The sequence below is a fragment of the Sphaeramia orbicularis genome, chromosome 17 (genome assembly GCF_902148855.1).
Source record: "Sphaeramia orbicularis chromosome 17, fSphaOr1.1, whole genome shotgun sequence".
In the NCBI taxonomy this organism is placed as follows: Eukaryota; Metazoa; Chordata; class Actinopteri; order Kurtiformes; family Apogonidae; genus Sphaeramia; species Sphaeramia orbicularis.
In genome coordinates this window covers 35,375,290-35,401,520 of record NC_043973.1, presented here as the reverse complement: position 1 = coordinate 35,401,520, position 26,231 = coordinate 35,375,290, and the positions used below count along the sequence as shown (strand labels likewise).

General features: G+C 38.2%; 1 pseudogene; it reads left to right on the top strand.

Moving 5' to 3' along the window:
• The window catches only part of LOC115437400 (ephrin type-B receptor 3-like), a 62,202-nt pseudogene that overhangs the window by 825 nt on the left and 35,146 nt on the right, over positions 1-26,231 (top strand).

Here is a 26,231-nt window from a genome sequence, read left to right as displayed (position 1 = left end):
AAGCAAACCTCCATGCATGTTTAGATTAATTAAAGCTGCAGAAAGAAGAATCTGCTGTGATAAATGAACTGGGCTTTGTACTCTGTGATTGTAATTTATGCACATATTCCACATGCACCAGCCTGTTCCTCCTGTGTATTCGGTGTGTGTTGTATGTATATATATATATATATATATATATGTATATATATATATATATATATATATATATATGCATGTGATGACATCCCAGTGTTTCCATTGCGGCTGAAGGACTGCCCTGTTGCTATTGTCCCTGTTGTTGTCACACCCACAAGCTGAGTGAGGATGCCCACCTGCCCCACCTAAGCAGAGGGGGGGGGGGTTACACCACAGAGGCATACCTCTACTGGGACTGGGGGAATAGAAATTGTGAATTTATAAAAAACATGGGTTTAATTCAGTGTGTTTCTGGTGCCAATCAGGAGCTTTAAACCCACCAGAGTGGATCAGTGTCAGCCCCTGAAGCGCCACAGGGACACACATGTGAAACATATTAAATGACAAGTGTGAATTAAAGGTCAATGGCTTAACAAGTGCGCTGCAGCCCCTGAAGCTCTCTCCATCACCGAGGGAATGTTGCTCCAGGGAGAAGCCCACCCTCGCCACCTCCTCAGCTCCCACCCATCCTCCGAGCCGATGGGAGGTGAGGTGGTGCTGCTCTGAGCCCTGAGCTGGAGCTACATTTCTCTGCCTTTGCCTTCTTGTCTTTTCTTCTTCTTCTTCTTCTTCTTCTTCTTCTTCTTCTTCTCCCTCCTCCTCTCCCCCTGTCCAATCTGCCTCTCCTGGACCGTGGCCAGCCTGATCCCTCATCAATTCTGGTGTCAGCAAGTAAATCAATGCAGCGGCAGCAGCCCTCCAAGTCCCAGTGGGCGCTCATGCCGAGATGATCAGCCTGTTTCCCAAGCCAGACACTAACTGTTACTCAAAGCTCAAGGGTTAACTAATGTTTGTCCTCTGAGGATAAACATGAAGGGCATATCATGGGATGAGTTTAAATGAGTACGAATAAAAGCGGGGAGAACCGTGTGAGGCCCAAATTTTTTTTTTTGCAAGTTAGATGTTGTTATTAAGCTGCTTACTCTGTGGATTTAGACACATGGCTTGGATGTTGAATTAGTTTTTTTTTTTTTTTCAGAAGTGTGGATGATGCAAGCTGGACTGCAAAATCAAGTGTGTGCTTATTTACAAAAGCTACAGAGATGACTTATCTCCAATTCGCACCAACAAACGACAGTAAAAGCCTCAGCAGCTGTGACACTTTTATGTTGTATTGCTTTCATTTACAGTCCGCCTTTACTGTACTGTTATTTTAAAAGCTCGTAAACCAGATGGATGACCACTTGCAAAGCATTTTATAAAATAATCTGCAGGATGCTGTGTCATAGAAACAGCATTTAACGTCAAAGTTTTCAGTGGGGAATTGGATGATTTTCATTAATGAAGAGCTTCAGTTGCATTTCCCTGTTATCTGTGTATCACAGAATCAACAAGAAAGCGTATTTGTTGACCTGTAAAAAAGATCCACACAACCCTGAAGACAAATTGAATCAGTTCAGCTTCACTTGTTAAAACTGCTCATCAGGCATTAATCTGAGCATCATACTCGGCTGTTTTTACTGTGGGAGAAACATGCACTAGTAAAATGAAACGATGCTCCCAAGAAGCTCAGAAGTCAAGTTTGAAAGCCTCAACTCACCATCTTTTACACCTATTTATAGCTACACATTTGATCATCCTCCAATCACTGATGATGATGTTTGGCTGTTAATATTTCATATGTTTGCTTGTTGGTAGCGAGTGTCAGTGTAGTTACAAGGCAGGGCCTTCCTTTCATGATGCACCCGCTCTTACAAAGTGAATAAAACATTAGCATGTGTGTGAGCTCCAAAAGCGCACACAGAATTCAGAGTTGTGTGGCATTTTGGCTCGAGTGATCAAAAAAACAGTAAATGCCACGGGTGGTGATGCTCTAAAGTTCCCACTGCAGCATTGTTTTCTTACCCCAGGGGCAGACTGACTCCAGCACTGCTGTAGTTTTATGGGAGAGGGGGGGATTTCTGGATTTGAGTTATAGCAGCAAAGCAATCTCAAAGGCATAGTAAATTTAACAGGGAGGGGGAACTGTGGAACAAATGGGATCTTTTTCAATCTGAACGGAGTTCTGGGATTTAGTGAGATGACAACAGCACACTTTGGTAAAGAGAGTTGTTTTTGCACAAAAAGCCTCTTCACACTGAAATTTGAGTGTATTACAGCACCACATGAGCCTGGTCTCAGATGTTGAGCTGGAGGATAAACAGTGTCGTGCTTTCCTTGTGGCTAACAGTAGTTTTTGTAATAGGAGTCCTAAAAAAAATAGTGGAAAATGTCTTTTTTGGGTCCAGATTGAGGTCACAGGGCAGTCCTAGTTCCACCAGGGCCCTTGAAGCAGGTTGCTGTTGAGTATTTTCCCCATGACGCCTCTGGAGGATGAAATCCTGCTTACATGGAGGCTTGAACCCAGCTTTTACAGATGTTGGATCGTCACCCTGCTGTGCCTCTATGTGCATTGTGTGGAGCCTCAGCAGGTGAAGCCTCTGTAAAAGGAGCATCGGATCACACTTGTGGGTAGCTGAGGCTGAGTGATTCAGCTTCTGTTGCCTCTGGGCACTGGGAGAGGAGAGGGAAGGGCCGATGCACTGGATCAGACACCCCAGAGATTTGGACGGAGCTGTGGATCAGCAGCATATAGTGCAGGAGTATTCAGCTGTGAGCCACCGAGGGCCCAGTGTAGCCATGCAAATACGCCAGACGCTGATTTCCCTGATTAGTTCCTCCTCTCAGACTCAGGTTGTGCTAATCAGTAAAACAACCTTGTTCACAACTGTAAATTCGGGCACTTCAACAGAACTTATTAACTGGCATCCCACATGTCCTTATGCATACAAATATAAACCCGAGAATGCTTTTATAAATTAGCTTTTGTTTTGAAAGCCCTGTTTAAAAAGTACATTTGCTTTGTGCATAAATATTAGTTATTAAATATAGAGCAGAAGTGTCAAGATAGATAGAGGCAGCCATTTATTCCTTTTTATATTCACAGATTTTAACTTTATGTAGTGCTGCCTTACCGATTTATTCAAGCCCACCAGTGCAGCTTGTTTTTTCTTTATTTACTGTTTGTGCACATAAAAGAATTTCCGTTAGTACTTCTAGCAATTACACAATGAAGAATTGCAAAAAAAAAAAAATACTTAATTTAAAAGAAAAAACACCCCAACAACCTCAAAATCAGCTATTCATGAAATCAAAAACATAAATAAAACAAAACTGAAGGTAAAAATCTGGTTAGTGTTTGTTTTGCACTAGGCTTTCTACACATGATTTTGCAGACTATAGAACATTTTAGTTCTTTATTCTACCTTTTCAAGCTTATAACATCAAGATATTTCCTCATAATACCTTGAAACACTAGAAAACCCCACTAAAACCTAAAAAAAATTAAAAATTAAAATCCAGTCAAATCCTTGGGATAGGACTAAAACTACTTATGCACTAAAACCGAACTGGTATTAAAAAGTAAATTGAAAGTCTAAAAAAAAAAAAAGTAATGAAACTTTCCAAACAATAATAGCCCTGCACACAACGCATCAATAAATCAGCAGAGACAGACATATTTAGCTCTGATGTGATCAATGTCTTTTTGTCTTTGCTGAAAAAAACTCTCATGAATAGCGCAGACGTAATCTTTTCTTCTGGATGTACAGATCACTGTTCATTATTCCCTGTCCTCTAACAAAAGAAAAGCACTGTGGTTTCTCTAATGAACACACAGAACAGACTGTAAACACCGCTTATATCCCTAGCTCAGCAGTCACAGATGGACCAGTGATCTATCCACTCCATCAAACAACTTCAATTATTGACACACAAAAGCCAAGGACACACTGTAATGGCATTGTCTCCTGTCTTTATAGCGGCATATACATGGAAAAAGAAAAAAAAAAAAAAAAGAAAAACAGCAGTAAATATTATGGTACCAGAACAAAGCCATGTTCCTTATAAAAAAGTGTGGATTTTTTACAGTCGCGCTGCTGTTCTGTTCAGTGCAGGACATGCTATTTGTTTACCCTCTCACACCCTGCTTTAGCACAGTTACCAGCGACTTGTGAGCAAATGGTGCACAGCAGGCGTCGTGTCACTGAGTCTCTACCAAGAAAGTGTAATTGTCCCAGTAATTATGTGCTAACAACAACCAAACAATGGGAGTCGACACGGAGACAGCTGTGGCTTTAAATCCGAGAGGCCTGTTCCTCTGAGGTGTAATGAACTCGCCGGCTCGGACGCCACACCGGCGACGACAGCCCGACAACAGCCCTCATTGATTGTACTATTTACTCTCCTGCTCCACTATGATTGTTTTCTGTCTCGCCTCCTTGTAAAAGTCATAAACCACAGGTGTCAAACATGCGGCCCGGCGGCCAAATCTGGCCCTCCAAAGGCTCCAAACCGGCCCTGCGGGATGAATTAGTGAAAAACTGCAAAAAATTACTGCAAAAACTGCAAAAAATTACACTGAATTTTATAGAATTACACTGAATTTTATAGAATTTTACCATGTACATTGCTGGACCTGAGTACTGATTTCGTTTCATGTATACACTACATGTAATGACAATAAAGTGAACCTTGAACCTTGAACCTTGAAGATATTAACAATCAATGGTGTCCAAATCATTTTAATTCAGGTTCCACATACAGACACATCCAGTCCAATTAGATTTAGAGTGGGTCAGAACCAGTAAAATATTATCAGAATAACCTATAAATAATGACAACCCCACATTTTCTCTTTGTTTTTTTGGTGTAAAAAAGTAAAATTACATGAAAATGTTTAAAATACCAAGCTATACTTTTACAAAAAACATGAATAATCTGAACAAATATGAAGAAACGGAAATGTCTTAAGAAAAGTAAATGCAATTTGACTAATATTCTGCTTGTTACTAAATGTTTTGTGCGACTGTAACCAAGGTTATTATCGTTAGCGAAAACTAACGAAATGACGAAAACTAGAATTGAAAAAACATTTTTGTTAGCTGAAATAAATAAAAATTATAATTCAAAGGAAAAAACGATAACTAACTGAAACTGTATTGTCTACTTATAAAACTAACTAAAACATGTAAAAAATTATGGATTAAATTCCCTTCATTTTCGTTTTTGTCAATTTTGAATTGATATGAAATAGATTTATTTAACTTGAGCAATTTTAGCTGTTGGCACCATATGATATTTAACAGTCTGTCACTTGGTTTAGAGTCGTCTTCTGGTCCCCACTGTACCTGGAAACATGGAGACTAATGCAGCTGAGTCCTGTCTGGGATTTATTTGAATATGACGGTGAAGAAGAGAAAAGATATGAAAAAACTAAACTAAAACTAAGCATTTAGAAAAAAACAAAAACTAATAAAAACTAGCAAACCTGCTCTAAAAACTAATTAAAGCAAACTGAATTAGAGGAAAAAATGTCCAAACTAAATAAAACTAAACTAGAATGAAAAATCCAAAACTATTAGAACCTTGATTGTAACGCACATGTGTAAATGATAAACTGATAAAATGAGGCAGAATATTGGTAAAGTTGCACTGTTATTCAGATTTTGAGGAAACTTTGTAGACGTAAACCTGATCAGAATAGAATTTTACTTTTTTCACTGGTATTATTTTACTGGTCCAGCCCACTGCAGGTCAAACTGGGCTGAATGTGGAACTGAACTAACATGAGTTTGACACGCCTGTCGTAAACCAACCGGGTGACGAGAGCTCACCTTTTAACTCAGCTCCAGAAGGCGTCAAATTCACGCCACCGTTGGCTGTTGTTTTTGGGTGAAAGCCTCCCGTCCAAATGGATATAGTAAATTTCCTTGTGCTTATATGACCTCTCTAAACCTATTCTAGTTAATGGAAAATTTACACTGAAGGCATCTCGGAGACTGCTTTGTTCTTAGTTGCACAAATGAATGTTGAAAGAAGTGCATTTGCGTGTGCCAAACACTCTTTTTTTCTGCAGGAGAAAGCCTTAATTAGGCGGCATCACAGATATGCCATGATTGTCAGGGTACTCAGGCTTTAAAAAAAACAAAAAAAAAAAAAAAACTGAGTGCATGTGGGTGGGTGGAGGAGAAACTTTTACCTGCATCCTTTTGTAAGACACAGGGAACTTGTGTGGGGTCCTTAATGCGGTGTAGTGATTCGGTTTTTCCTTCTCACACCATTTAATTCACTTTGTCAACCTTCCTCCCACTCTTAATTTGCAGAAACCCTTATGGACAGTCGGTGGGCAACCACAGAGCTGGCTTGGACAACGTTCCCAGAGAGTGGGGTAAGTATTAGTGTGTGCATGTGTTCAGTTTGCTTTGTGTTCCCTTTTTTTTTTTTTTTTTTTTTTTTAATAGCATTTGTTCCATTTGCTTGTTAATAGAGCCCAGTCTGTCCTTGAACAGCACACCTCCTACTGTTTTATATCTTTGTTTTTTGCAGTGTATGTTTGTTTTCTTAGGTACTAAAAAGCAAATGAGAAACACATTGTGTGACACTGGTAGGAAGAATCAAAAGAATTTTAAGAAATTGTGCGACACGCCACTTGTATCTGTGCGATTAGTTCTTTAAATAAACAAATGGCAAAGCATGCAGATATACAACCCGAATCCCTGCAGTGTGTAAGGACATTAGGTAGGCTTTACCTCTCCCCAGGATAGAGAGCCTGGTAATTGAAAGCATGTGTCTGTGTCTTTATAATACGGGCCCAAGAGCGCATTACACACAGAAATTAAGGTTTTCAGTTGATACCCCCTATAGGAATGGTGAGAAAATAAAACACATGAATTTGACCCCAGGGCTAACAGCCTGACAGACCTCCCCCACTCCCGGCCAGTGTAATTTGTCTTCACTACGTGAGCGCAAAGTCAGTCAATGGAAATGGTGGGTTTCCATGGAAACGATCTTAGGCAGCCCTGCTCATTCCTTCCCTACAAGGGCCGGCTCTGAATGTCCTAGCATCTATGAAGTCATATGTCACGACTGGCGAGGCAGCCCCTCTCCTCACGCCTGACAAGCCCATACGTTCGGGGGCCGGCAATTATCATATTTGTCAGGTAGTGCATCAACGTGTTGCTGGTGATTTACGACATCTAATGCTGACTCTTGGGCTCAATCGTTTGGGAATAAATTGCACGGGAGCTCAGAGACGTGAGATGAGTTATGCATTATTTTCTTCCAGTTGAAATAATCAATTTCTGTGGAACTCATTTGTTATGGAAACGAAGCATTCAGTCCAAGGGGGAATTAGGAAAAAAAAAAAAATCAAAAAAGATTGACTCCTCACAAGGTTATTTCCTAATGGACTAAATTTATTGACCAATGAGACCATTTATCATGTTCGTCATCATACCGTTGTTATTAGATGTAAAGTTCTACATTCATGTTTTTGTGACGACCCAAACAGAAGTTACATCTATTGTTGGCCTTTTTCGCTTCAGGAATTATGCAAATATCTGCACTCAATCTATATGTGCGGGCAAAAGTTTATTTATATATATATCTATTCAGCTGTATAAGGTGTTGCCATGCAGTCGAATCCCTTTGACAGCCTTGCATTTTTATGGCCATTTTAATAAATAACAAACTGTTTGCATTATATATATGTGAAAAGTTTCATTTTAAATTGTGCAGCTTACTTCCATCCTTTCATTTATCTAAGTGCAGATAAGAAATTTATATGTTATAGAAACTAAATCTCCTCTTGAGGTTATTTTGATTGCACTATCTCAGCTGCAGCAGTTATAGATATGAGCGCTGCCTCCTGCCTCCTATAGAAGTGTCTGCAGCAGTTTAATAGCTACTGTAGGCACACTGCGATAAAGTCCTAACCAGCACTTTAGGGTGATTTCAGCTGCAAAATAACCTTCTGTTTCCAAACCTTTAACACACGATCAAGATCAAAACTGTTATTCAAATAAGCATAATGCGTGAAATGTGTTTTAATGGGAAAATGTTTTCTATTAATAGCCCATAATGATTGGAATTTTCTGAATGATTCATGCAATGAGAAGCATTTTAGCAGCAAATTATTCCTCACAGGCCACACATACTGATCACACTGCGGGAATGAGTGTTTGTGTGTACGTGTTGCTTTTTTTCAGAGATCACAGTTTGGAATGCTATTTTTGAATGGCTCTCTTTAGACTGCACTGCATTAACATTATTCAGTATTATTAACACTGGGATGTGGGATATGGCCAAAAATGATATAGTGATATAATAATCATATGGTCTCGTGAGTCTGCTTCCATGGTTATTAAGGGAAATGCACAGATCGCTGCTGTTATAGAAACTGGTTGTGTTCCTGGATGATATCAGTGACTTTGTCTTAAAAAAAAAAAAACGATTTAGTTTTTTGCCCTTGCTCTGAAAAGACGAACCTGTTTACATAGCTAATTAAATGGAATTTTCCACTAATATTCTTGTTAACATCCAGCTGTGTATACTCTAATTAAAAATAGTATTTCCTCTAAGGTGTTGGATTTGTTTATCCATGTGAACTCAGCCTTCACTTCATTCCTTCAACCACTTTCGAGAAAAGGTCACCCTTAAAATGCAGTCTTACATCCAAAAACATGTTGATATCCAAGTATTTTCCTCTTTTTGATCAGAAATATGGGCTTTTTTGGAGACATGTTTCTTCACTATACCTTGCAGACTGTCGGTTTGTGCACAGGTGAGAGGTTGTGTGCTGAAAATTGCTGTAAAAATCCCAACTCGGACACATATTTTTAAAGCGCTCTACACATTTTCAAAGAATCCTGAATAATATCAACACATCCCACATGTCTTATTTGGAAAAAAAAAAGCTGCTTTTTGAATTGACCCTAATTCAGAAAGTGTTTCTTCAGAATAGCTGTGGAATATTATAGCGCTTGTGAACATGAGTGACTGTCACTGAGCTAAAATCCAAACTATTGCCACACAGTTTTTCTCACGACCATGCGTGGCTCCACGTCTGATTCTCTTTATGAAGGGTGTGGTGAATGAGCAGAAAGCGTACAGACAGACAATAGGAGTGCATGTTCACACTGTAAGCACATTTTTTTATTTAATTAAAAGCAGCCTTTTTTGCAGTTGTGTAATTGCATGGACTGAAATTGTGATTAGATTAATTGTGCAGCAGTAATTAACACCATATTAGATAAAGCAGCTTTGATGTAGCCCAGTTTTCTGCTATGTGAGAAGTTAAACTGTTGTTGGTATTAGCAAAAACGTGGATTAGACCCAAATGTCATATCTCAATATTCAGCTTCGGAAAAAGTAAGGAGACCACTGTAAAATCATCAGTTTCTTTTTATTTTTGCATATACATATACATATACGCATACATGTACATATAGACATAGACATATATATATATACATATACATAAAGACATACACATACATATACATATATAGACATATACAGATAGACATACCCATGCATCCACATATAGATATACATATACACATATATATAGACATATGTATGCATTTACATACATATACACTTATACATGCACAAACACATATACATATAGACATACATATACGTATATATATAGACATTCACATACCTATACACACACACACACGCATACACACACGTATGTATATATATGTATATATATGTATATATATATATATATATATATATATATATATATATATATATATATATATATATATATATATACATGTCACAGTAGAGATTGAAATCCAGTAGGATTCGTAATCCTACTAGGACAGATAGGAATTTTAGTTTGTCCTAGGACAAACTAAAATTCCTGTCTGTCCGAGTAGGACAGATTGAAATTTTAGTTTGTCCTAGGACAAACTGAAATCCTACAAGAAATTAGGATCTGAAGATTAACCCTAACCCCCTAACCCCCCCCAACCCCCCCAACCCTAACCCCTAACCCTAACCCTAGGACAGATAGGATTTCAGTTTGTCCTAGGACAAACTAAAATTTCAATCTGTCCTAGTAGAATTCGTAATCCTACTAGGACAGATAGGAATTTTAGTTTGTCCTAGGACAAACTAAAATTCCTATCTGTCCTAGTAGGATTACAAATCCTACTGGATTTCAATCTCTACTGTGATATGTATATATATATATATATATATATATATATATAGATATATATATATATATATATATATATATATATATATATATACATATACACACATACATATGTATAAATTCACATGCATATACATATAGACATACATATAGCTATACATATACATCTTCATCTGCATATACATATTTGAGTAAAATTAATAATTTTCATGTTATTCTATACACTACTGACAACATTTCTCCCAAATTCCACATAAAAATATTGTTATTAAAAGCAGTTATTTGCAGAACATGACAAATGGTAAAAATGATTTAAAAAAAATTAGAATAAAAAAAGATGCAGTAGAATGGAATGGCTGTCATACATGTAAAATGCTGATTTCAGAAAAAAATGCAGTGGTCTCTTATTTTTTTGCCATTTCATAACAGGATACTCTGTAATATGTAAAAACATCACTTGCAAAGGGCTTTTTCTTTTTTTTTTTTTTTTTTAACAATACACTTGACAAGTAAAAGTTACTTTGTCATATTATTTCTCCCTTTATATTTAGAATCTCTGTGTTTTCCGGCAAAATATATAATAAGATAATAAGTAAACTCTGAATTCTGATAGTTGGCGGTGTTTGAGTCTGATGTGTGGCATAATTTGAAAACACCATCCAAATGAGGAATAATATTTCTGTGAAGAGTGTGATTTGTGAGGCAATAAACAACCGAGCACAACCTGAAATGATACTCGATACGTATTGTCATATCATTCTGCCCAGGGAAAAACATCAAACAGGTTTCTGCATCCATCTTTACTCAGACATTCATGCATTTTTAAAAAATTTTTCAGGTTGCAACTGCTATCACGTCTTCCTTTGTCACATTTCCTCTTTGTTGTTCCGCAGTGGGAGGAGGTGAGCGGCTACGATGACTCCATGAGCCCAATCAGAACCTACCAGGTGTGTAATGTCCGTCAGCCCAACCAGAACAACTGGCTGAGGACGGACTTTATCCCCCGCAAGGGTGTCCTGCGCGTCTATGTGGAGCTCAAATTCTCTGTGCGTGACTGCGCCAGCATCCCCAACATCCCCGGCTCCTGTAAAGAGACTTTTAATCTGTTTTATTACGAGTCAGACGGTGACACGGCTACAGACAACAGCCCTCTGTGGAGAGAGAACCCCTATGTGAAGGTGGATACTATTGCCCCAGATGAGAGTTTCTCTTTGCTGGAGGCGGGCAGGATCAACACCAAAGTGCGCAGCTTCGGCCCTCTCTCCAGGGACGGCTTCTATCTGGCGTTCCAGGACCTCGGCGCTTGCATGTCTCTCATCTCAGTCAGGGTTTTCTTCAAAAAGTGCTCCACCACCATTGCTAATTTCGCCGTCTTCCCCCGAGACTGCAACGGGGGCAGAAGCCACCTCCTTGGTGATAGCTCCGGGGGCCTGTGTGACCAATGCCGCCGAGGTTTCTGTGCCTCTGAAGCTCTACTGCAACGGAGACGGCGAGTGGATGGTTCCTGTGGGCTCGTGCACCTGCATCGCTGGCTTTGAACCCTCTGCAGACAGCACGCAGTGCCAGGGTATGTGTATTTAACAGACATTTGGACTTTTATTTAACCAAACCTCCTTTATATGCTCAGTGCAAGTCACCCTCAGTCTGTGCCCTCTTCTCTGCATTTATTGTGTGGCTCCTGAAAGGGGGTGAAGGAGGGTGGAGGAGAGTATGAATTAATGAGGTGTTGCAGCGAGGAGCAGCATACAAATATTGTGAGCAGGACAGGAGGGAGAGAAAGATAGCGGCGAAGGCACAGAATAGAGAAAGCCAATAGATTCTTGCACGGAAAATGCAGATAATCAGAGAGAAAGAGAAAGGCGTTCAAAGTCCAAAGAATAGAAATATTAACAGAGAAAGAGAGTTAAAAGGTGTGAATTGCCAAAGATGGAATGGAATCAGCGGCCAAACGAAGAATGAAAAAGGGAGGGTGGAGGGTGGAGGGTGGGGTGTGTGTAGGAAGATAGACAAGTGAAGTCTTCTCTAACCTGGCCTTGAGAAATAGTGTCTAACATGTGCTGGAGAGCTCATTCGTTGCCATTTGGCGGCTCAAGGTTAAAAGCTTGCCGCCAAAGCCTGATAAAACGCTCTCTAGGGCTTCAGCCAGCGGTTGTGATGAGGAAGTGTAATTTCCTCTGCGGCCTCCTGTTAGTTAATCTACAGGCGGCCACACTCATTAACACCATTCAGACCAACGTGAGCCAACACTACCACGCTAACATTAATCACTCAGACATTTCATTTCTTACCTCAGTCTGGCCGCTGCTCGCAGCCAAACACTGCATGGGATGGAGAGAAAGTGGCGATGAAGAGGAGGAGGAGGAGGAGGAGGAGAGAAGACAATAGCTTGCGAGTGGGAAACATTAGTGTATCAAAAACAGGGAAATCATTGTGCCCTCTGAAGAGGTTAATGGATTGAAGCGAGACGGTGGGGTGATTCAGCAGCATCTCCAAAGAAGCGAAGGAAAACAAACAAATAAAAGAAAATGATGATGCACTGTGTAATAGAAGGAAAATAAATCAGATCAGAGAGTGTAGAGCCTAAAGGTCTCAGCGAATTATGAGGAAAAAAAAAAAGTACATTTTCATCTTATCTTCTCTGGCTTTTTATTGCATGGTTTTAGAGCTACAATGCGGGGCCATTAACTGCGCTGATTTTCCTAAAAGTGCCATTGTTGGGTATTAGGGTGGAACTTGAGTTCAAACTGAAAGACCACTTAGCCTAACTAGTTAATCACACTCTCTCTTCTCACTGGCTGGCTTTTATGAGCTCTCACGCTGACAGGACAGATGTTTGCCAGAGACCCCACTTTACACCACCAGTTAGGAATGTGGCAAACAGTAAAACGCGGGGCTCTGGAGGCTGATATATCCAGACCTTTTGCTTCTAATCCCCTTTATCTGAATCCTTCTTTAGTCTAGGCTTATGCCGGTTTATCCTTAAGACTCGATATCAGCCAACCTTCACTGGAATTCAGATTAATGGCTTGGACAACATCATCTAAGATTACGTTATTTTATATATATATGTTTTCCTCAGAACTCTTTCAGTTATTTACTCTCATGTGCCTTCATTTTAATTGATTTATTGGCTTATTATAGGGCTGTTTGCATGCGTTTGGGACGGCTTGTTTGTATTCAGCAGTGCGGTTTGGAGCTCTGAGGACTGAACAGACACTGAGTGATGGGTTTAGGGTGTATCCCTTTTCTCAGATGCATTCTCCATCCCTGTTTGTCTGACAACTGCAATCTCCTGTCAGCAGTCTATCTTCATCCTTATCCGCCTTTTCCTCCTCTTCACACCAAACTTCGCTGTCATCTCGGCACTCTTTTGCCGAGATTAATGTCACCTGGAAGGGGAGAGGGAAAAGAAAATAATAACAAAAAAAGAAGCAGATGCAAATATCGAGATAAGACCCGAATGTTTACCATTTCTCGTTTAGTTATCAATGTTAATATAAGACCTTGCAAGTGCTTCACAAGTGCACTGACAGAAAGCTGCTTGTCTTTTAAGAGACGGCGTGAAGAGCTTGTGATTTTTTTTTTCTCCTGTTTTTGTTCTTATTGTCTTCTTTATATTCTCTACTTCCCATGCAGCTTGTATCCCTGGGACCTTCAAGTCCAAATTCGGAGCAGGATCGTGCATTCTCTGCCCTCCCAACAGTCGCACCAGTGCCAGAGGATCCGATATCTGTCCTTGCCAAAATGGTTTCTATCGTGCTGACAGGTGACCCCCCTGACTCTGCCTGCACCAGTAAGTCATCCTCCACTGCACAGACTAAAAAAATCCTCACATTTCCTGATGCTAAGTCTCTCCAGAGAAGTGTGAAAAGAAGCTGAAATAAAGTACAGTCAGAAGTGTAAGAAGAATACTGATCCCAAGTTCTGTATTCACAACTTTACTCAAGTATAATTATGCCAGTTTTATCAACTGGCATATCAACAAGTTTTATCAACTATCAAGTAGCTAAAGGGATGACATTCAAACTCTCAATAGCAGCAGAAAATCATGAACTAGAACACATTTAGGACTAGGGGTGTAAGAAAATATTGGCTCTGCAATATATCGCGATATTTCATGTCACGATACTGTATCGATATTTTTAGGTATTTAATCAAATGCAGATATTGTGGAGGTTCATTTTTGGTTTTTTTTGTTTCTATTTTATTCTTTTATTAAATAATGTTAGTTCCTTTGTTGGGTTTGCACAAAAATACTGTTCTGATATTTGTTCTGAACTAATAGAATCTGAACATTTGAACAGGATCTGAAACTGTAATGTCTGTAAAACAGAATTTCAGTTTGAACACAGGAACAATTAGTGATATAACATTGGATTCTGTTCTGATCAAATAAAAATGTGTTTAGTATTTGTGCAGATTTATGGTGTAATTCAATTCTTCAAGGAAATAATAATTTAAAAAAAAAAATTCCCTTTTTAACAGTATCATGATATATCGTGATATCGTATTGTGATCCTAGTATTGTGATTTGTATCATATCACCAGATTCTTGCTGATACACAGCCCTATTAGGACCAAAACCACCAATGAATTAACAATATGTATCCGCAGACTGTCACTCACTGAATACAGTATACACACATCTGTATTATGGTATCATCAGGTTTTCTTCACACAAAAACTCACAGCTAGTCGGCCAAAATAACATTGTGTCATATGATCTTTATGTGCTGCATCAGCTGATAGTTTACATTATAGCTCTGTTAGCTTAGCCACAGTAAAAAACACAAATCACCTCCATTTTCTGTACAGTTTGTCAGTAGCTGAACTAAAGATTTGTTTGGAATTGTCCAAATAAGGTCAGAACTGTCACAGTTTAGTCTGAACTGTGGATCAACAAACGGCAACTTAGCAAAGATAATAACATCACATAATAACTTTATACCTTCATTAGCCTCTTAATCAAACTCAGAAGAAACGCTGCCATTTCAGTATCAACTTTTCATTTACTGCAATCCCCTCATTTCTTTGCATTTAGAGCTGTGTACAGTAGTGAAAACAAAAACAGTGCTTCTAACTTTTGTCACTTTGTCATTTTTATTGACTCTAAAAGTTGCTTCTTTTGCCGCATTTCCACTATGTGGTACCAGCTCGACTCGACTTGACTCGACTCAGCCTTTTTGCGTTTCCATTGTGAAGAAGGACCTAGAATCTGGTACCTGGTACTAGTTTTTTGGTCTCACCTCCGCTGAGGTTCCAGGACTGGGAACCAGATACTAAAACGTGACGTGTAAACAATGCAGACCACTGATTGGTCAGAGAGTCGTCTCTGTGACCTGCTGTTTTACAAAAAACAGATGCGGAAGTTTACAGTAAATGTAGCGGTAGGTTAATCCACATGATGACAGTCTGTAAAACTACACCATGGTTGAAGGAGATTCAGTCTTTGGTGGACGACATAAAACTTCAGCATGAGCTTGACGAGACAACACGCAACGAGCGAGTTTATCAGCAACTCTCTGAGCAGACGACACGGAAGTAACGGGCCACATCGCTGTGACGACCAGGTACTGTAAAGTCAGTAGTATCCTGGAATGGAAACGGTTTCCAGGAATAGGACCTGGTACCCGAGTGGAGTCGAGTCAAGTCGAGCCGGTTTCCATGTAGTGGAACGCAGCATTAGTGGTTATTTTCTGATGCTCTGGTCAAACATCCCATGGCGTAAGCTTTCATCACCATGGGAAACTGGCAGAGTGACTCACTACTCCCTCTAGTGGTCACATACATTCCCCAGCCCTTTGAAATAAATACATTTACTGCATATTTAATAGCTCTTCATCCTAAACACTGTAGTTGTAATTTTAGATATTTTTTTAAATATTTGAATGTAGAAATTCTGCATATAGTCCCTTTAAAGTATGAAAAGTATAAGTATCTATTGTACTATAAGTCACTCGTCACTGTGATTTGCAATTAAGTGTGATGTTTTCAGATTCATTTGACTGCCGCATTAACCCATAAAGACTCAAACATCCACTGGCAACCAAAACCATCTATTGATCTAAAATGTTTAATACCTGTTGATCCACTGATTCAATCAATCCATGTAAATAATTGGTGTAAAGTGCAGTTATCGTCTTTTCATGGTCATCAGATATGACCCATTTGGACGTTCAGAGGCTCCGTAGTGAACGTGGAAACACCGTCATCTTCTACAACATTGATTCACCAGTAAAACCATGGTTTAACAAATGACAGAAGATAAAGACGCTTGTTTTATGTTAAGTTATTGATATCTTTGCTGAAAAAGTCACTTTTTCTTCACTTTTGTCTGTTTCAGTGTCTGTTCAGTCAATTAAATAAAGGAAAATACATGATTTTAAGTGAGACAAATGCAAAATACAGAAGATAATAGTATGATAATAGTGATAAATCATTTAAGAAAGGGTCAATATAGAGAAAGATTCATTTGAGAACTGCCACAAAAGTAGGGTCTTGTGGGTTAATGTATATGCCTTATGTGTTTAAGGTTGAGCTACTTTATATTGTGTTGGGTAGTTCATTTAGAGTAGTGCATTAGGGGTGGGCGATGGTAAAATGGAGGCTTTAAGGTTCCAATTGTGAATGGTAATTTCAAGTACTACAGGTTTTCAAGGTTAACAGTTGCAAATAAATACCAGGCTGACTTCAATCAGTGCAGTACAAAACGCAAACTAATTTACATTCTCCAGTTTACTGAAAGAAAAAAGTCTTGAATTGCAGTATTTGCTCATGTTTCATTTACAAAAGGCTGACTACATTGTACAAATCCGTGGTAATCAGTAACTCCAGCTCCATACAAATGAGAACCACTGCAAACCATCAGTCTTCCATCACATGGGAACCTGCTAAGACGTCCTGCTGCCTAAATCACATTACACTGCAAGACGACATGAGAATTTAGCCCTGATTTACAACATTCGGCCCCAAAGTTATAGCAGAGACACTAAGTGATGGCTCCCATGGTGGAAATGGTGACGCCAAATCTCTACCTGTGGACACATTTCTGTTGGTGTGTGTCAAATTGCCCCCAAAAAATCCTGTAACACATTATTTTCTGCATGCTCATATGTTTGCATCATTCCAAAAAATCTCTAAAATGTCAACTTTTCTTAAAGGTCTGTTTTTAGCTTTGTGACAATGCATTTTTTAAGCTAGTTCAAGAGGGTTTTAAGTAGTTTTATTGAGCTTAGAAGGAGACATTTCTCAAACCCGAAAGAAGACTAATCCTTCTGTTATCGCAGGGCTTTCAGAATGATGCCACGTGGGATACATAGTTAATCACTGGACAGGAAGGGGATGAAAAGTCTGTAATTAAAGCTGTCAGATGAATACAGTAAAAATAATTGTCACAGGGATGTAATAGATAGATAGATAGATAGATAGATAGATAGATAGATAGATAGATACTTTATTCATCCCATAGGGAAATTTACAGGTTCCAGCAGTATCCACAAACTTTAAAAACAAACAGTAGTAAAAACTCAGTGGTAAAAAACACTTTAACTTTAACTTCGTAGAGTAGAAGTGTGGGAGTTACATAAGTAGAAATACTCCAGTAAAATAACAAGTACCGTCAAATTTGCACTTAGTAAATGGTCAGTCCTTCATTTCATTGGTAACTCAGTGAGTTTAGATAACACTTAACCCTCAAAGACCCATACAATCCAAAACACATCTACTGATCTAAACTGTTTAATACCTGTTGATCCACTAATTCTATAAATCCATGTAAATAATTGGTGTAAAATACAGTTCTTCATCTTTTCATGTCATCAGATAGTACCCATTTGGACGTTCAGAGGCTCATTGTGAACATAGAAACACCGTCATCTTCTACAACATTGATTCACCAGTAAAACCCATGGAGTTGGGATCAATGACAGTGGATAAGACCTTGGTTATGTGGCAATTATTAATATCTTTGCTCAAAAAGTCTTTTTTCTTAGGTTTCTCTGTTTCTGATATAATAACCCTCAATTTCAATCTGAGCTTTTATCCTCCTGAGACCAGGAAAGTACAAATTTTGGCTTTTTATATCAAATGGTTTGCCTTTATTGGAAACACCACAATGCAAAAATTTTTTCAGATGCATTTTTAGCTTACCGTCCGTGCAGCGTCCATCGGCGTTGTCTGTCGTCTGTCGTGTTCTGTCGTCCGTTACAAAAATTTCAATCGTCTTCTTCTCTGAAACTCCAGTTTCTGATTGACTTCAAACTTGGATAGCAGCTTCTTATGATGATGTCAACACAAGTATTGCAATTTATTTGATCATGATCTGATTCTGGATTTGTGCGACTTTGAAAAATGTTCCCATTATAAGAGATAGGAAGTGGATTGATCCAAAAAAGCAGTATCAATGATGTCAAGTGTGAATTTGAAATTTTACAGATCTGATTGGAATATGACCAAACATGGACTATTTCTGTAATAGAAATAAATACACAGAACTGGGTGATAATAAATGGCATCTGGATACATTTCCCAAAGCTTTTAATTTGGCCGGTAAGCTACAGGGCCATTGGTCCTATTTTTAAAATTTTATGGAATGTCCATTGCAATGGACAGCATTTTTTGTTTTGTTTTGTTTTGTTTTGTTTTTTTTTTCCCCTAATAAAGCTATGAAACTGTTGTCTCCTACAGAGGACAAAAAGGCATTGCTGGCTCTCATGAGGTTAAGAAAATCTACATGATTAGCAAATTAAATATAGGAAAATAATTTGACTTTCACTGAAAAATCACACAATACAGAGGATAATATTGTAACTAGAAAAGCACGTCGGAGAGCGCAGACCTCCGCTAAGGCAGATCAGTGTGCCCCCCCCCCCCCCCCCCCCCCCCCCCCCGACCACCACCAAAATGTAATCATTTGTTCCTTGTATCCAATATCAACATTTCCTGAAAGTTTCATCCAAATCTGTCCATAACTTTTTGAGTTATCTTGCACACGGACAGACAAACAGACAAACCAACACCGGCAAAAACATAACCTCCTTTGCGGAGGTAATAATAGGTAATAATATTGATAAATCAGTTAAAGAAGGTCACATGAAGAGAAAAATCTATTTGGGAACTGCCACAAAAGTAGCACTGGGTCTTTATGGGTTAAAATGAATTATTGCGTTTGTTTGAGTGTAACCTTGTTAGCTTGACTGAAATCAAAGTTTTACCAGTCAGACTAACACAGCTAGATAATGTGATTGAAAGCAGATCTACTCTTCCATGTAAACAGACCAGTCGGACTGGAACGGGACCACATGCTCTGCACCAAATCCTGACCCGAAGTCTAACATCATGTGTCTCATTTGAACAGAAAGTAGAGCAGACAGAAAGTACGTTATATGGACACATTTGCAGCGTTGTCCATTGTCGTGTCAGTTCCTTCTGGGTTGTTGACTTGTTAGATCACTGTTGACTATTGTTGTTGTTTGTATACAGGGTGGGGAAGCAAAATTTACAATATTTTGAGGCAGGGATCGAAAGACAGTGTATGACCAATTAGTTTATTGAAAGTCATGAGAATTTATTTGCCACAAGAAAATGGACATAATAGAAATGTTTTTATTCTATGTGTCCTCCTTCTTTCTCAATAACTGCCTTCACAACGCTTCCTGAACTTCGCAAGTGTTCCTCCAATATTCGGGTGACAACTTCTCCATTCTTCTTTAACAGTATCTTCCAGACTTTCTCGTAATAGTTTTGCTCATAGTCATTCTCTTCTTTCCATTAGAAACAGTCTTTATGGACACTCCAACTATTTTTGAAATCTCCTTTGGTGTGACGAGTGCATTCAGCAAATCACACACTCTTTGACGTTTGTTTCCTGATTACTCATATGGGCAAAAGTTTCTGAAAAAGGTATGGATAATAGTGTTAGGTAGGCATTATGACATCAATATATGTTTGGTTTCAAAACAATTGACGTAGTGCCTGCTGAGAAAAAACAACTAAAGTTCATTGTAAATTTTGCTTCCCCACCCTGTATCATAGGTTAACAAGTTGAAAGAAATGCCGCATCGCCACCTATCATAGCAGAGGTGATTTCAACAATAAATTGATTACACGCTCAATTAGGCTGAGACAAAGATAATAAAAGACTTACTTGAGCTACAGTTACTATAGCACCAGCAGGTGACTACCACGATCAAATCACTGTTAATTTATTCAGATTTAGTTTCATCTTGAATTATTCCACACACTCTTAACATCAGATTTTCTCACTTGATTTACTTGCCTATCGAGCCCATGTCTGCTCACATTTTGTAGCTTTTCACCCCCCCCCCAAAAAAAAAAAAGCATTTAAAAGAAAATTAAGCAACAAACACCTTCATAACAGTAACGTAGCATCATAATCCAATCATTGTGTTGTTTTTGTGTAGAGCTGTTACAAAGTCTGGCACCGACTCTAAGGCATGATGGGAAACAGAACCGACAGCTCGGACTAAGCTGTGCATGTAAACGCGCTGAAAGAAAGTTTGGTGGTCGCTCGGCTACATGGTTATTGTCCTGCTGTCTTGAGACGGAATGAAAACCTGTTAAGATTTCACTTCATACATTACAGATTACTTGTTACTTACCTTACAATATTACTGTTTCAGAGTTATAATGCTTTACATGACTCCTGTATTACTTTTGAGGTACATACAGACTCATAAATGGTGCTGGCCCCACCCCCCAAGAGATAGGAAAGGCTTGGGATGTGCAAATTTGAACCCTGAAGTACATGTGGATGGATAGTTCAGTAAGTAATGCTATGGTCTACAATATTTGAATTCCAGCAGGAACACTCACATTTTTTTCCCAACATTTACATGTTTAAACAGCGGGTAGACAAAGTATGGAGGCTGGTGCACACCTAAAACGTCTTCAGGGGACAGGTGTGTAGGAGCATGAGGTACGAATGAAGAAGAAAACAGGTACACCGCACACTGTCCGTTCAACTTACAAAAAACTTTAATATAGGATACCCAGGGTAGGCCATATATTTGCATATACTGTCAATAGGGATGTAACGATATGAAAATTTCATATCACGGTTATTATTATCGCGGTATTGTTGAAATGTGCTCAAAATGTTCAAAAGTACTGATACACACACTGAAATAATTTAAGCAAGTTGTATTTTGAAAAAAACAACAAAAACAAACAACAACAACAAAACCCAATAAAATAATAGTCACAATGTCCCTTCTGTTGCAGAAACATTCAAATATTAACCCTTAGTGGTCTGAGCCTATTTTGTCTGTTTTTCAGTCCTTTTGATTTTGCCTTTATATACTATATAAACAAATGTTTACTATACCCATGTTTGATCTGTTTTTTCAGCACAACTTCATCTATATCATCTGTCTATTATTTTTCACTTTAACCTACTATAAAACATAAAAGGACAGAAACACAAAAAATATATAAAGTCCGATTTGAAAAATGTGTATTTTATTGCATAAATACACAAAGATGCTTAACGAACCTTTTCAAAGACTTTAAAAGTGAATATTCCAAATATTAGGTATAGAAAATTAAAATTGCAATAAATTAAAACATACTCAAATATTTGACATAAAAGCAGATCTGTACATAGGGTTTTTTCCCCTAAAAGTGCGGTAATCAAACACGGTTATCATGAGAATTAGAATTTAAACAGTAATACTAACCATCTGCAGTTTTACCGCTGTTTATCGTCATACCGGTAATCGTTACATCCCTAACTGTCAATGCTGTTTTTAGATCTGTACTTGAAAAAGTCCAGAAGACTGAAACATTGCTATCTTATGTTTTTTTTGCATGAATGAATGAGTTTTATTATTATAATTTTTTGTCCTGCCCTTACATGGGCTTATAAAAAACAAAAAATACAAACCAATGACCAAATAGCAGACATAGGCACAATAGATATAAACAAGACAATATACCTTTGACCTATTTAAGACAAACGCATCTGCCCGCTTTTTTCCAGGCTTTTGCAAACAATAATGCTAATTATAGACATTTGAAATAAACAACCATTTCGTCTTGTCATTATCAGTGCTCCAAAACATATCAGGGTTTCAAATAAACATGTCTTCAAACAAAGTTGAATATACAGTGTGTGGGATACCGTTTTTCTTCTTCAAACAGCCGATAGATAAAGCCGAAATTGATAAAGAATTCTAACTAGCCCTAGCAAACGTTAGCTTAGCTTGTCCATTGCTGATAATACGGATCATGCTAATGCTAACTAGCTTCAGTAAAGTAGTGTTAGGGTTAATAATGAGCATACATCCATGTTGTGAATGTACTGTCTTCTGTTGTCTTCACCCATTGGCTGAACACCAACAGAGAATAGAACTTTACTGACATAGTTTTTTATTCCTTAAGGTCTTGTGGTTTTGCTGTTGTTTTTTTTTTTTTTTTTTAATTTGAGCAATTAAAAACAGGGGAAAAGTCTGTTTTAAACGCAAGAACATTGAGCATGTACCGAGGAAAAATATGACTGAAAATTGACTAGTAATGCCCTTCACTACCTCTGGATCTTTTCAAGTAGAGATTTAAAAACAGCATTTACAATACAGGCAAATATATGGCCTACCCTGGGTTACAGCAAAAAGTAATCTGTTACTGTAATGCAGGCGTCTCAAACTCATGTTAGTTCAGTTCCACATTCAGCCCAATTTGATCTCCAGTGGTCCGGACCAGTAAAATAATAACAGTGGAAAACAGTAAAATTCTATGATGATCAGGTTTACATCTACAAAGTTTCCTTAAAAATCTGAATACATGAACAACTTGAATTGGTCCTTAAGAAAACAAGTGCAATTTTAACAATATTACGCCTCGGCTTATCAAGTTTATTATTTACCATGTGCATTACAATTGGAACAAAACATTTATGAACAGGTAGAATTTGGTAAAATTGCATTTACGTTTCTAAAGACATTTCCGTTTGTTCGTATTGTTCAGGTTATTCACATTTTTTGTAAAAGTATAGTTTGGGTATTGTAAACATTTTCATGTAATTTTACTTTTTACAACACCAAAAAAACAAAGAGAAAGTTTGGGGTTGTCATTATTTATAGGTTATTATGATAATATTTTAACTGGTTCTGGACCCACTGGAAATCTAATTAGACTGTATGGTGTCTGTATGTGGAAGCTGAATTAAAATGATTTGATATCACTGATTGTTCATATCTTCATGGAATTTTTGCATTTCACAAATTCATCCCCCGGGCCAGATTGGACCCTTTGATGGACCGAATTTGGCCCCCGGGATGTATGTTTTGACACCTGTGTCTTAAGGTTTTGTGGTCTTGCTGTTGTTTTTTTTAATTTGAGCAATTAAAAAAATGGGCGAAAAGTCTGTTTTAACGCAAGAACATTGAACATGCATTGATAAAATATTACAGAAAAATTGACTAGTAATGCCCTTCACTACCTCTGGATCTTTTTCAAGCAGAGTTTTAAAAATAGCATTGACAATACAGCAAATATATGGCCTACCCTGGGTTACAGCAAAAAGTAATCTGTTACTGTAAGGCAGGGGTGTCAAACATGCAGCCCGTGGCCCAATGTGGCCTGTCAAAGGTTTCAATTTGGCCTGTAGGATGAATTTGTGAAATGCAAAAATTACACTTAAGATGATCACAGAAAATTGGGTTCAGGTTCCACATACAGACTAGGAAAAAAATATGATCATACTAACCTATAAATACTTACAACTCCAATTTGTTTCCTCTTGTAAATGTCAGTATTTTCATGTAATTTCCTGTATTTACACCAAAACAAACTATAATTTTCACAGAAGATGGAATATCCTGAACAAATATGAAAACCTGAATGTCTAAGAGATGTAGTGTAATTTTGATAATATTCTGCCTGATACTGAATATTTAGTGTATTTGTAGATCCACTGTGATCTGTAAGTTGTAATGAACATGACCGTCAAGGATGAACTGAGACAGAATATTGTTAAATTGCACTTATTTTCTTAAAATTTTAGGTTGTTCATGTGTCATTCACATTGTTTTAAAAGGACAGTTTGTAGATGTAACATTTTCACCATGTAAGGAAGTTTGGAGTTAACATTATGTATATACAGGGGTGTCCTCAATTCTCCATACATAGGAGACATATACATTCCATAACATACAGGTGGGGAAGCAAAATTTACAATATTTGAGGCAGGGATTGAAAGACAGTGTATGACCAATTAGTTTATTGAAAGTCATGAGAATTTATTGGCCACAAGAAAATTGGCATAATAGAAAATGTTTTTATTCTATGTGCCTCCTTCTTTCTCAATAACTGCCTTCACACGCTTCCTGAAACTTGCGCAAGTGTTCCTCAAATATTGGGGTGACAACTTCTCCCATTCTTCTTTAATAGTATCTTCCAGACTTTCTCCTAATATTTTGCTCATAGTCATTCCCTTCTTTACATTATAAACAGTCTTTAATGGACTCTCCAACTATTTTGAAATCTCCTTTGGTGTGACGAGTGCATTCAGCAAATCACACACTCTTTGACGTTTGCTTTCCTAATTACTCATATGGGCAAAAGTTTCTGAAAAGGTATGGATAATAGTGTTAGGTATGATTATGACATCAATATATGTTTGGTTTCAAAACAATTGACGTAGTGCCTGCTGAGAAAAAACAACTACATGTTCATTGTAAATTTTGCTTCCCCACCCTGTATATGGTTCTAACATGTATTTCTTTATATTTCTTCTTTATAGTTCTTCAGCAGACATGCATTGAAATGTGTTCCCGACAAAATGGCAGTCATATAGAGCATATTACACTGAACAAAAATATAACGCACCACTTTGTTTTTGGCTCCCATTTTTCATGAGCTGAACTCAAAGATCTAAAACTTTTCTGTGTACACAAAAGGTTTATTTCTCTCAAATGTTGTTCACAAATCTGTCTAAATTTGTGTTAGTGAACACTTCTTCTTTGCTGAGATAATCCTCCACCTCACAGGTGTGGCATATCAAGATGCTGATTAGACGGCATGATTTTTTGCACAGGTGTGCCTTAGGCTGGCCACAATAAAAGGCCACTCTCCAAAATGTGCAGTTTTACACACAGCACAATACCACAGATGTCACAAGTTTGAGGGAATATGTAATCGGCATGCTGACTTCAGGAATCTCCACCAGAGCTTTTGCCTGTGAATTGAATGTTCATTTCTCTACCATAAGTCCTCTCCAAAACTGTTTTCAGAGAATTCATGAAGAAGACTGTGCGAGGAAAATGGTGGTCACACCAAAGTACTGACTGGTTTTCTGACCCCCCTGGACCACCCAATACAGTAAAACTGCACATTTTAGAGTGGCCTTTTATTGTGGCCAGCCTAAGTCACACCTGTGCAATAATCCTGCTGTCTAATCAGCATCTTGATATGCCACACCTGTGAGGTGGATGGATTATCTCAGCAAAGGACTAAGGAGAAGTGCTCACTAACACAGATTTAGACAAATTTATGAACAATATTTGAGAGAAATAGGCCTTTTGTGTACATAGAAAAAGTTTTAGATCTTTGAGTTCAGCTCATGAAAAATGGGAGCAAAAACAAAAGTGGTGCGTTTATATTTTTGTTCAGTGTATATAAATAAAAATGGTTTATGTCAAGAAACGTTTATTTTTCCTATGTATGGAGACTTATGGGACACCCTGTAGAATTAATTTATTATTTTACTGGTCCGGCCCACTTCAGACCAAATTCAGCTGAATGTGGCCCCTGAACTAAAATGAGTTTGACACCCCTGCTGTAAGGCATTCATTTTGTAACTTCCAACACTGAAGTTTGGTGGATGTTCGACCGGTCAGAACAAGCGTGGACGGAGCTCTGAGAGAAGTGCATGCATTCCTTCTGAAGGAGAGCGGCGTGCTGCCTTGACCGTGTGAAATCCCCCCAGGGGCCTTTCAGCGCGTTAAGTGACACACACGGCCCGCAACTGTCCTCCCCAGACCGTCGTCACAGGAACACTGTGGACTCTGACATTGACCAGCAGACAGCCAGCCAGGGACAC